Below are 13968 nucleotides of genomic sequence, written 5' to 3' on the forward strand. Positions count from 1 at the left end.
AGCTTGAGATGAAAAATGTTACAGCAGCACGGAGCACTGTCATTTTACAGTGAGCTTCATTTGACAACACCGTCGGGGAAAGGGGCAGGGGAAAAAAAGAAAAAAAGAAAAAAAAAGAAGCTTTCCACAAAGCAAAAAGGAGGCAAACTGTGCCTTTGTGACAGCTGGCCTCATCAGTGGCATTGCATTCAGAAAGGAGGCAGGTACTATTCAAGAGACAGCAGTGCAGGACTGGCAGGAGATCAGTAGTCAGCACAGGAAATGTTTTTTTGAAAAAATCCTAATTATGGCTCTTCTCTCCCAGTCTATCCTGTGCTGCACTGTAATTACAGGAACAAAGCTGCAAAGGGGGCTGTTTCTCAAGGAAGAAGTTGTGTTACAGACACACGAACAAAATCCAAAATGTGTTTACAGACGGTGGGAGCTGTGCCCACACAATCTAAGCTGAGAGAAGAGAGACAAAACCAGACAAATAAAGAAGCAGGAAAGATACAGTGACATCCTGTATCTCTTTCTCCATGGTAGCTGTTTTTGCTTTTTTGGACATTTTTAAACCGCACATAGCTCATTTTTCTCTTTAAGTCAGAGGGGACAGAAAGGGCAGAGGCATGAAAAGGAGAATACAAGCCACTCCATCACTGCTTAAGCACGTCTTCTTGTGCCAGCTGAAGTCTAAACACACTGAGGGTGATGCATGTATTTAAGCACACCTTTTATTATGTCTAACTCCAATGACAGGTTGGATTCGGACAGGTTTCACATTACGGACATGAAAGAATACTGAACGCCCACAGGAATAAAGCACAGAGGACCTTGGTGCTGCACAACTCCTTCGCAACATCCCTCCTCAAAACCATACTATAGAACACAGAGGGCATCTCAGCGCCCCATCTAGACATCACCCCTCACAGTCCGTCCAAATTTACATCTATGGGACACGATACAGATGAAACCAGACTCAGGATGGAAATCCCATACCTGAGACCTGACTCAGGATGTTTCCCAGTGGCCACCATATGTGCCATTTTCAAATTGTGCCCACGTTTCCATTCTACAAGGCTTCCCGTGACCCAGCCAGATTTCTGCATCTTGCTGGGCTCAAAAAGTTGCATAAAGCCCCAGTCCCCATTTCCCACTCCTAGCAACATTGCTCCCGTGCCTGACTTCACCTGCAATAATTGGTCTCTGAAGGACAAGAAACGGCAGCGACTTGTGCTGGGTTGCAAGGTGTGGGAATGGAGGAAATTAACACCAACTCTTTTTTCCATCCCAGTGAATAACGTGATTACTGGGGAGGGAGAGGAGGAGGGGAGAAGGGCTGAGCCTTACATTAGCTGTCAGATGGGGTTTAATCTTTTTTTTTTTTTTTTTCTTTCTTTTAAAGCAAGCAGATGGGGCGACCATTAAATTCACAGCCTGCCCCACGCAAACATATATCACAGCAGCTTTTGCCAATAAAAGAGGTAAATAAAGTGTTTCTTAAGTCATCAGCACTCTCGTGTAAAAACAACAGAAAGAATATAGGGAAAAAGTAGGCAGTGGTGTAACCCCAAGTGATGCCAGCATGTTGAAACAGGATGTTCTGGACACTAGCTGCACAGGTCAATAAAACAGCAGAACTGAAGCAATCAGTCATAACGCATCTTTTTTTTCCACATGTCAAATAATTACCACTTCCACCTTATTTTGAGTCTCATTGATTGAGGTACAAACAACCTTCCTTATGGTGCTGCTTGCTCAGGGGTGAGCTTTTCTTATGAGAACCGCTTGAGAAGCCAGGGTTATTGATGCAGCTTCTTATTTTCCTGACAAGCTGCAGCAGGCACACAACTATATGGGACCAGCTTTGCTACCTGGTGTAGCTACGGAACCCCATCAAGCTTTCAGAAGCAGCTAGACTCGTTGCCTTGTCTTTAATATTCTGATACCACTAAGCACAGCAGTGGACAGGGTGTTTCCATCCTGAAAAGTTTTTTTTGGGGAAAATCTTTCATTGTAAGAGCAACCAAAGTCAGCTGATAGCAAACAGAGAGATAGCAAGCGCTGCTTGGAAACTCCCCATTATCTAGTGATCCCATAGGTACTCCACAGGGAGCAAGCCAGAACACAGAGATGCAAAACCCTCTGAACCCAAGTGTTTAGATTACCATTTCCTGAAGGGGAAAAAAAAAAAAAAGGAAGGGATTAATTTCATGAATGTTTTCTTTCTTGTGAACCACTCACCAAAACTGCTCCCAAACCCTTCATGGTCAGTCCTGCCCTTGCTTGCAAGAGGACTTGATTCACGACCGTCTTTGTTTCCTGCCATTTCGTTCACACATTACACCCAAACCACCGCCAGAGCACAAACATGTGCAAACATCAGCCTCTGGTTGAAGCTGGTGTTTCATAGCCTGTAGGCTTTTACTCTGTACTTAGAGTTCAGCCCATGCAAGTATCAATTAAATAAACTATGCCAGTAGTCTCACTGTTCAGGGCAACTTTTTATTTCCACACGTAATGAAAGGTCTGTTCACAAAAGCGGAGTATTTAAGGTTAATAGTTTTTGTCATTTCTTATAAGCATTATCATATTTCCCAGAATACAAGTGCACCCATTGAGTGCATTTTCCCTTCTGTCTTGATAAGATGAGAGCAGGCATACAACCAGGGATAGCAATGGTCACCAAAACACACTATTATTAATACTGCAATAGTACTGAAACTCTAAAAACTCCCCAGACAGGAAAAAAGAAATTAATAAATTCAGGCACGTAGAATAGGATCAATCAGTCCACAGGCCAGGTGAAGATACATAGTTCTTAATCTACATTTTCATTAGTTGCCAAGTTGGTAAAGCAGGCAGCATGAGCAAATGCCACAGAAGTATGCTTATAGCAAACATTGTAAGCTTCTAGTCTTCTAAAGGTGTGGGGAAATTAAAGCCTGAAACATCTGACAGAAGACTGAACAGGAAAAAAATATAAGGGAGAAAAGCCAAGGCAGCTAACTGAAGGGAAAAAGGTTTATATCCTGATTTTGTGGTTTAAAACTGCATGGTTAAGGCCAGTGATTTCTAAAAATGCTTCATTTGATTTCCTGATACCAAGAATTTGGGGCCAGTAGTCTGAGGGACATTTCAATTCAGTTCTACAAAATTAAAAAATAAAATAATATCCAACATTGATGTATTTCTAGAAAAATTTCTAGAAAAAACTTATTCTGTTCATTTCCTGTGTTTCTTCTTTAATTTGGTGACATCCATGGTGCCCAGCTGTTATGTCCTTACAACATCATAATTCAGGTTTACTTGGGATGAAAAAGGCTTGCCTTAAAACTGCTATTTTTCCTGCAGGAAACGACTCCTCTGGACGAAAGGTCAGGTGCTCCTGCCCTTAAATTACACCGTATCTGTCAGACAGACAGACTTGAAGTGGTTGAGGTGAGGTTTGCCCTCTGCAAGTCCAGACAGACCCTGCGCCACTGAGCCTGTTCTGTGTGAACCCAAGGGAAGTGAGAGGGGAAAAAATACTTCCCATCCCTGCCTTTGACTGCTCAGGATCGCCTAACGAACCACACAAGACAACCTATGCTGTGCTAATAGGAGAGACTTTCACTGGACCTAGCGGGAATGGCAATGTTTTGGTGCCATCCAGCAGGTATTTAGGACCTATAGATCAAGTGCAGCCCTTAACTCTGAATTTCCTGCTTTCCTTTCCAACGCCACACAAAGCAACCTCTATGTAAAAGCTGCCTCACGCATGGGGAAGCAGCCAGTTAGGACATGCCTTTTTTCCCTCTTGGCACCCTTCGAGGTACCCCTATGGAAAGGGCACGGGAGCGCCGTTCCCAGCCGCGCCGCTGGGCGCGTTGAGTCACCCCTAGAGCGAGCAGGAAGGGTGTTGGCGGCCAGGAAGCTCCCGGGTGAGTCACTGCCAAACGTGGCCGTACCTAGAGAAACTTGGCGTGGCCTCGCTTAGCTCCATGCCCGTGCTGCTCCTCCTCCCATCTTGCTGCTAGCAGAAAACCGATTGTTAACGGCAGGAGCTACTGAGCTAAGCGAAGGCGGAGATTTTAAAGCTGAGCACCAAGAGAGAACTACTTGCATTCAAGAAGTAGAGGAGCATTATGATGAAAAGTATTGCAATAAAAAGAACGAAGACTATAAGCAAAACCAACTTTTTGCCACCCAGGTGGACAAAATCAGTCAGTTTTCCTCACCTATTTTACGATTTCCAACATAACTACTTCCAGCTTTAAACCCGGATGCACTGACATAGCCCTCATTGGCCTGATGGGGCATTGGTGTAGGAAACTGAGTTTCCCATTTCCCCATGACTTTCCATGCTACAATTTTAATCCTGCATTTTCAGGATGATTCAAGCATCTCCTTACTTTTTTTTTTTTTTTTTTTTTTTTTTTGGCAGCTTGGTTTACATAGACCTCCTCCTGCTAGCATTACCCACCCACCTCCCTCTCTTCCACCCCATGCTGAGCACCTATCTCAAGCAGACGTGGAAAAGCACAGCACCGATTACGGATAACAATCTTAGCCATTGCAATTTGGACACAGCAGGTGACAAAAAGTTCCTCCAAACAATGCTGGAGATTACTACGAACGTCTCTTTGTCTTAGGTCACCGTACTTAGGTCACCATACTTCACATCTGCTCTGGCATGAGGCCAGTGTCAAAGCAGACCAAGCATTACAAACACAGGACACTTAGCCTAAATGCTCTGGGCCCAGGCTAAATGTGAACATGTCTCTTCATATCTTAAGAGCTGATATGAATACATCAGCACAGTAAGTAGATCCAATGAAACTTAGCCATAAAAATTAAATATAATCAGCGGTTGTGGTCAAGATTTCTTATTAGTTGTTTATTTTCCTATATATATACGTGTATATATATATAAATATATAGCCAACCAGTATTCAAGGATCTCCACATTACAGAATCAGATGATCTTACGCTACGTGACACCTAAATACAGGGGAAAGCCCCACCCCAAAGTGCCTGCTAATCAAGCATTTGGGATTTAGCGCAGAATTGACGTGAAGTCACCTCCAGCCCACAAGTTCGGAGATAAGCCTTCCCTGGCACGGGTGCTGATGGACAACTTTCAGATTTAGCGTAGCCCAAAGTAGTCTGCTTTGGTGGAAACAGGCAACCGCCCACTGAGTAACGCTTCTGTGCAAAACCTCAGCAGATGCACGTTTGCATAAGTAGGCCAAACCCAAAGGAAAGATTCTGATTTTCCTGCTGATATACCTAGTTATACCCTGCTGTCTGTAGTGCAAAGATCTCTGAGGAAGTGTCTTAATTGGACTCGGAGATAAAGAGCAGTCTAGAATGAAAATTGCCACATTTTGAGGGCACAGAAAGATTTAAGGGAAGAAAAAAAAATCCATAGGTAATGTTCTTCCACCACTCCGTCAAGTTTCTTGAAGCTCAAAACCTCAAAAGTCTGGGATATATGTCTGTTCTTGCTTGCAGTATTTAATCCCTGGATGACAGTGGTTTTATTCGTTGATTTGCTTAACACTGATGTGAACGGTGCTTACAAACACTCCTCCTGTCTGTGTATCAGATTAGGATTACCTGGAATAGTGCTCTCTCACTTGTAAATTAGCTAGAGTGTTAATGACTGAAACTAGAGCTCTCTTTATGGCCTCTTCATTGCTTAATCTGAGATGGCTTGGCCTTGATAATTGTTAATTACCAGCTATCAAATGGAAAATGTGACTAGTGCGTTATTAAGCTTTTGCTAGCTTTGACAAGCTGTTTGACAAAGCCAAGGAAATTTTAAACTGGCTTTCTCAAAATTAATCATTGTGCATCTTAAAAAATTGTAGTAAGATGTAGGGAAAATCCAACAGAAAGATCCAATGCCAACATGAACAAAACCCCAGGTGTTGGTCTTAAGATTTTATTTTTCTTTTCCCTGGAATTCCTCGGGACCAGTGGCCTCCACGACACCTGGAGTGGCCTTACAGATGATGTACAAGGTTCCTTTGTGCATTCCTCACACCTCACCTGCTCTGGAAATGCCTCGATTCCACTGGTCATAAAGGATCGTGCAAAATGCCTGGCAGGGAAAGGTGTTAATGGCATCAACAGTCTGCTGGGGTGGCGATTTGAGTTCATCCCATTCAGGACAGGGGAAGGGGCTAGGTGGCCTCTCAAGGTCCTTCTGTCCTTTTCATCGCTGAACCTGTGGTCTTCTGATCATTTTCCCTTACTGCTTCCAAGAGCTTATTGCAGCAGTGGACTTGACCCTTTCAAAAAAAGAATCTATCATTTGTAAGGCACATTTTGCTTGCTGTATTTTGCTCTGTTAGCTGATGGCAACGTATAAATGAGAAATAATGCTGCTGTTGAATGAATTTGCCAAGAGCTATCACTCATTGTGCCACTTACTACCCCACAATTCTTTTGCTGCTTACAGCATCATGCCACGAAAAAAACCCACACGCAATTCAATGTTGTGCAGCATGCAGAATTCCCACTGCAACAGAAGCTGTAAATGGGGTCGCCAAGGGGACCGCATCTTTCTCTGGCTGTTTCATTTGTAATGCACTGGGATTATTATCTTTTATTTGGAAAGCAATCCTTTCCTTAAGGGTCATGCTACAAGATTATTAAAACAGCATGGAATACATAATTTTCTCTTTCACTGCCTCACCTGATTCTTTGTCATCTTAGAAGAAACAAAAGGAAGAAGGATCAATAAAGCATAACTCATTATGCTGTCTTTTTAAAGAATTGCTAATAGTTTTCACTAGAAGAGGAAAACAATCCCCTTAACACAGTTTCAGTGTATTATTTTTTTTAGAAGACAAAACGTGTTCTCATGTTCCTTATTCTTAAAATTGTGCATCCATTGAAAAATCTGGTGTATGCTTCTTTAAAGAAATCTGTTATCCCAACGTCACACCACTTTTTTTTTTTTTTTTTTTTTTTTTAAGTGCTTAAGAAAAATGAAAATTAGTCCTTAAAACAATTTATTCTTCCCTTTATTTGCATTCTGCTGGAAGGGCTAAAGACTTATTTATACCACATAGAATGGTTTTGCTAGGTTCAAAACCCCCTCCTTCTAACCCAAAGCTTATTGACAAAAACAAAATGAAGCTTCAAATGACAGATGAGCTAATCTGCAGCTCAGAGCTGCAGGAGAGTACTTTATTCTATTAATCATTTGAGGCATGACTGATTATGGCTCACCGCGGTTGAATTCACTATCTTTTTTTAATGGATCAAATATTCAAACTTGATGCGACTGTAGCCAAGACAGCCAGGTCAGCAGCTTGGCATGTTCCCTATGGTGGCCCTCAGCCTCTTCAGCTGATGTCTGCCTATAGGTGATGCTGTTTCTTTTGCTCTGGAGAAGCAGCACAGTAAACAGTTTAACACCTAAGTTTGTTAAAAACAAATGCAGGCTGGGACTTCCATCTGCCCCATGGCAGAGCTGATTTGAGTCTTCTGAGAAGGACAGGCAGCAGGAATATAACACGAGATGAGAAAGTTGTTTGTCTTTGAATATAAGAGACAGGGCTTCTGCTAAAAACAACTAAGATTGGCATGTAGCTGCCACTCTCCTGCAGCTGGACTCCCACCTGGCACTAACATTTGTGGGGAAGAGGAAGCAAGCACATGACTAAATATCCTACTACACTTCTCAGATAAAAGCTGCAGAAAGATATCAGCACATGATACATAAAATGGTGTTCCAACAGAGCTCCCTCTCCTGCCTTCAGTGCAGCTGCCATCACCACGTACGTAAGCCTGTTTTAGCATTATTTAAGACTTTCCTTATCACAGCGGTCTGAGGTCAGATGGTGTGAAGTCATTGGAATCCACATCATTTAACTTACTGTAATTTCGGAATAGCTGCTTCTCCAGTGGCCTTGAATTGCTTTGAATATGCTAGCCTCATTTGGACCTTCATTACGCTCCCACTAGCGAGGGGAAGAGATGTTTGCTGCAGCATAAGAAATCAGTGTATTGCAACAGCAATCGACTTTGATTTGTTCCCGTGTTGCACTATAGCCAAAATCCGTGCTGTGTACTGTAAGAAAATCATTCAGCTGAGCCATTTGTACCAAGATGAACTTGTCCCTTAATTAAATCTGTAACTGGAAGGCAGAAAACATCTCTCAACAAGCCATAAGGAAGCTGTGCAGGAAACTGTTCCAAGAGGCTCATTGCATTAGATCCATAGAGCCGTCCTTGTCCGCTAGGAATGGCAGAAGACAATTTTATATATATATATTTCTGGAAGGACTGGAGGTCAGATGTTGACTTGGATTGTCAGAGTCCACATGCCCCAAGCAGAAAAGACAAGCCCATACAAGCTAATGCCTGAAATAAGAGCTTAGGAAATGGTATTTCTCCATGTACCCCAAGATCTGAATCCTTCCCAAACAAGAAAAGCTGGAGGAGAAGGACTGAAAGCAGAGAAAGATATGCAGACTTTCTGTCTGCACTAATACTTGTCCTTTAGCTGTAGATTTTAGGATTAAAAAAAGTCTCAGTCTCTAAATTCAGACCATAATATTGAAAAATGTACCTTGGAACACCTAAATTCTTTTCTTATAGCATCTATGATTTCAGTAGATGCTAGAAAGCTACATACCTTTGAGGATGGCTGCCCTAAGGCATAAAATCATTATGGCACATGTTTAGGAACTGAGCTCTCCTTCAAATAAATGGATGTAAACACTGAAATGCCTTCAAATTTGGCATATGGGCTTTGATCACTTCTACAAATAGAAATCTAGTTTCTAAATCACCTGGACACTTGAAAATTAGACTGGAACATGAACTTGATTGATGGTGATGTTTTCAACTTGCTGATTCAAATGGCTACTCCAGATGAAAAAGGAATTTCTGCTCGCAGAAAATAGGAGGGAAGAGCTTGGAGAAAAGGGCCATAAAACAAATTAACACGGGGCCTCCAGGCATTGGCTCAAAACATTTCATTCCTTAGAGATGAGGTACCTTGGGGGAAACAGAAGCAGCAAAACAAATGACAAATGGAAGCCAAGGGATGCAAATGATGAAACGAAAAAAAATGCTGTAAAAAAGTTAGGCGGTATTTAAGGGCTGGGGTTTTGTTTTGTACATTATCTAATTCTCTGTGCAGAGCTAGCTTGGTAGAAAAGTCCTTCTAAATGTTCATACTGAAAATAAATGCTTTTACCTGCTTCAAGAACGTACACTTTGCTTTTACCTTTGTATAATGCTTGATTTTTCCTACTCTGTTTCCATTTTTACAGATGACTATATCCAATGGGGATGCTGCCACCAGAAAGGGGCCCTGTCAGCCTCAACACTGCCTTAATTTGCTGCTCTTGTGCTCTGTTGGGGCATTGAGTCCTCGCAGGGTGGAAAAGGCGGGGGGCTAATTAAAATGGTGGGAGGGATGGGCAGTTAACAGCAAGCCCTCAGCCACAGGAGGAAGTATCAGGTGACAATATTGTGAATCACCAAAAAAAATGTAGATCCCTGGCAAAAAAAAAAAAAAAAAAGGAAGTCCCCCAATAACACGCAATGAGTTTGAGAGGTCTGAGCACATGAAGAGCTCTGGGGAGCATCCCCTTATTCAGGGCTACCCAAAACCAGATTTCCTGAAACAGAGTCATGCAGGGCTGGTTGCATCACCCTGAGAGCCTCTATAACTCATTAACACGCAGCTTATTGCCATGCCCCAATGCCAGGCACCGTATTCTCCTGCAGCACCCACCAGGCTGCAGGAAGCCAGCGGTGGTCCTGGTGGTCTAAAGCATCCCACCTGCACCTCTGGGGCAGCTCCTCCACTCAGCAGCCCTGTGTGCAAAGCTTGGTCCCATAGACAAGGTGCTTCCTAAGTGCTTCCTGAGCTAGTGGTGCGCAAAGGACTTCTTAAAATGCTTGTCTGTAGGATTGACCCGCTCCCAGAGCTTGCTGAAGAGCTTCCAAAAGCAAATTGCTTCTGCACTCGCTTCTGTGGAAAGCTGCACAGCCCTCCAGAACAACCAATTCCCAGATTGTGGAAACCAAGATAGAAACAGAGATTGATTCTTCTGCTTGCAGTAATAGTTCAACATGATTTGCTCAGTTTCTTCCTGAAGCAGAAGACAAGAAAACTGTTGCAAAAGTCAGTCAGTCAGTGGTCCTCCCCCTGCTCTGGTAGGGCTGCAAACAATGCTGGGGCAAACTTGATTTTGGTGAGGATTTGCACAAAAAGAGCAAAAGTCTCTACGCCAGACCATGCAAGTCTGCATGCTGTCTTTATTTTTAAGGGGGATAGCAGGAAGAAAGGGAAAGGTAACAGGAAGAAAGATGTGTGACTTGTAATTGATGTAAGATTGAGCCACAGAGAATTCAAATTGTGCTGCTTTTGTTTGTTTGGAGCACCCTGAAGATTTGTGCCACTACGTTCAGGCTATTTTCCAGAAATATTTAAACAAATATTGCTGTTTACAACTTAATTTGCAAATAAAAACTAAAACAACAGTAAATCAAGGCAGGAAGCTGTGATTCAAGTCAAGGCTATACTATTCAAATCCCATTTTGGTTATGAAATGCTGATCACCGAGCCTAGATTAGTTCTGATGGAAGCTGTTGATATTCTGTTGGCAATTTTTCCACACACTGTCTTTGTCTCAGGGACACCTGACAGGATATTACTGTTTAGTTATGCAAAGCGCGCCCTTATTTCCAATGCTCATCATTAGAACCACTGATTTCTTCAATGACTTCTCAAAGCAAAGCTAGAGTAGTATGTTCACAGGAAGATAAAACACATTCAATGAAAGGACTGGAATTGAAGGGAAAAGTTAATCTCTCTTTGCCCCACGAGTTCAAGACTGGCCAAATGTAATAAATGAAAAAACTTTTAAAGCAAGGAGTTAAATGTTGCAGAATCTGAAAGTTGGGGCTATGCTATACCCCTTGGAGACGTTTAGCTCTGCACTTATGTCATTGATATTAAGGACTTGGGGTTCTCTTTCCCTCCTGGAGAACAGCCTTATTTTGCTGTTAGTGCCTTTGGGTCCAAGAGGGGAAGAAGCTAATCCACCTCAGGGAGCAGTGCTCCAGCACCCACTGCAGCTGGGGAAATTCAACGTTGCTGCCCCAACTGGTCCAAAGCATGCCAAGCACCCCCTTTTGGGCAGAATCTTCACCCCAAGGACTCCGTGGCTTCCTGATCCAGTAAATTACTCCATGCTTTACAGGTCCTGACCCCTCTCCTGTCAGCATACCACGGCTGGTGGATTCCGATGGCCCTACACAACGGCACTGTGAGAGCAAAAGTAACCGAGCACCTGGCCCCACTCTGTACCTGTACATGGGAAAGTAAACCTTGGTAAGCCAGGTGCTGTTAACCCCACTGCTACGATGAATTGCAGCAAAGGGAGTGATTTACTAACCAAAAAAATCTTCATTTCCCACCTACTCTTTTAGCATCACAACCAGGGAAATGCCCAGAGCACCATATCCTGAAGGGGGCTGGGAGGAGAAGGCCATGGGAAGCTGCTTGGGTCTGCTTCGTGATCTCTGTTCCCAGCAGCTCGGGAGTTAACCGACTGCAGCCGCCTGCACCTTTTATTTGCCTTGGATTTGCACCAAGTTTGAGTCATCACGTTCAAACACAGGGGAGGAGGGAAAAAAAAAAAAAGAAAAGTGCATTTCATATTCCAAAAAGGGCATTCCCATACCAGGACACTTCGGTTGTTACCAGGAAAAGGAGCCTTTTTGAAATAAGGTGGGTGCAATGCACGTCTCCTCCTCCGAAGGAAAGCCAGGATCTGTTCAGAGCACTAACTACACCCAGCTCAGATGCTCTGGGGTCCAAATAAGCAAGGACTTCCAGGTACATTATGTCAGGTCTGCCTTCAGAGAGATTTAGCTTTGCTACAGCTCCATTAAGCTCATGCTGTAGGTGGGACTGAGGGCTTTTATAGTAGCAGACTATCAAAGGAACGCAAGGAATGCAGGGTGTAAACAGATTAGATCTTTTTCCCCCCTCTTATAGAAAGACCTAGATTTTTTTCCCTTTCCTCTAAGGCTTTACAAATTTAAATGAAACACTGAAGCATGCATGTTACTCAAGTGCACCCTGTCCCTAGTCCAGGATTCAAAGCCAACAATTCACAGGTTTTTCCTGTTTAATCAGGGGTTGTGCAGGAACTTAACCAAGCTTTGGAACCGGATCCACTGGCAGTTTGGGTTGAACTGGAAAAAAAAAAATTGACCTACAGCACATTAACCCCTCATTTTGCTATTTCGCCCCTTTTGAAGCATTTGTCCTACAATTACTGATGATATCCACTGGCCACGTCTCCACTGAAAGCATTTACTATCCTAATTGTTTACAGCTTGCTGCACTGGATAAATAATAACAAGGACCAAGGGTTAGGATTGCAAAAAGAGTCAGTCTGGATAATTCCAGGAACTCTTCTCACCTGAAGCTAAAGCAGCTGACATCTCACCTGGGCTGTATCAACTATTTCACTGATGATTCAAAAGACAGCCTTACAAAAGCTGAAGCCCGAGCAGAAAAGGGATACACAAATCATTAAAGAATGATTTACCCATCCTCTATTTCCCACCTGCACTGGACTCCTTTCATTCCTTGATATGAGGTTTTTACTCAAACATTTCACTACCTTTCTTGAATCAGTATTGCCAAAGTTTCAGCCTTTTACGTGCTACATGTGGGATTTCAAATTTTTTATACTACAATTTTCACCAGCTTTTTGACAAGACGGCTGTGTTTGTCAAGGAGAAGCCGAGGAATAGCACATGATAAACACAAAATCTGTTCCTCGGGCTCAGGGACATGCCTAAAGTTCAGCAGGAGGCGGCAAAGCCACTGTGGACATGGAGCAGAGCCCTTCCACAGAGCTCAGCTAAGACATAGAAAAAAGAGAGCAGAAATGTTTTATTAAGGACAGCAGAAGTACTGCTAACCATGAAGACATCCCAGCAAACTTTTAGCTTGGTGGAAAACTGGATGTTAAATTGCCATGCATGACTGATCAGAGCAGTGATGCATTAGTAGATCTGGAGAGGCAGGAAAGGGAGTAGAGACTGTTTTAAAACAGAACTGGCTGGAGATCATATTCAGTAAGCACAGAAAGAGACTGCATCTTTAGTGTTTGAAGACTCTGGGACCAAACATTTAGAAAAAAGACACCACAGGGACATTCACACAATGATGACCACAAAAGAAAACATCTCCTGTCATTGCCAAATATGTGGCAATTCCCATTCTGCTAAAATTTCCTTACATGTTTTGTAAGGATGGCTTCAGCCTCAGCTCCAGCAGCAAAGCACGCCGTGACAAAGATTGGAAAGACACACTTCAGCCTCTCCTTCTGTGCTTTTGCCTTTTTATTGCATATAGCTTTCCTAGCTAATTGATCCAAACCTTCAACCTGAGGCTGATTACAGCATCCCTTGTACAAAAAACGCTGCTACTAGAGCTGAGGTAGGTGGCCAATGAGTGAGTCTGACACGATTAACTCCTCTGAAAGTCTAACCCACTAAGATCATTAGCGCATACATTCAAAGCAAAACAATCACCTGGAAGAAAAATCAAACATGCACCTAATGAGTTTGAATATTTACAGAAATCTAGGGAATCATAATGGTAGCAAAATCAAAAGGTTTCATTTGAAGGACTTCATTATCATCATTTTTGAACTCTGCTCATGTTGCTCATTTGCACATTCGACAGCACTTCACGTTAAATAGTGAATCAGTATTAACGAACAGCCCATCCTGGGCAGGGCCAGAAGGTTAAGCACTGTGCTTTCTTTACAGATTAGCTGTGGTGGAAGCCTTCCTCATCAGATTGTCTCCACAAGACATACAGAACACCTCTCCCCATTAGATTAGCTAGCAACAAAACAAAAAAAATGCACATTTCACCTATAAATCTAAAAAAAATAAAAGTGCTGTACTCATAGGCTTGAGCCAAACCTGATTTCTCTGTATGCT

The 13968-nt window shown here is 42.8% G+C and overlaps 1 long non-coding RNA gene across 1 annotated transcript; it reads left to right on the forward strand.

The window, feature by feature from the left end:
• Positions 1–7648: 7648 nt before the first annotated feature.
• On the forward strand, positions 7649–12469 carry LOC311422195. The gene is made up of 3 exons (XR_014685217.1): positions 7649–7754; positions 11199–11329; positions 11428–12469. It is a non-coding gene; the product is annotated as an uncharacterized lncRNA (long non-coding RNA).
• Positions 12470–13968: the final 1499 nt, after the last annotated feature.

Source organism: Aythya ferina (genome assembly GCF_964211825.1).
Source record: "Aythya ferina genome assembly, chromosome: 21".
In the NCBI taxonomy this organism is placed as follows: domain Eukaryota; kingdom Metazoa; phylum Chordata; class Aves; order Anseriformes; family Anatidae; genus Aythya; species Aythya ferina.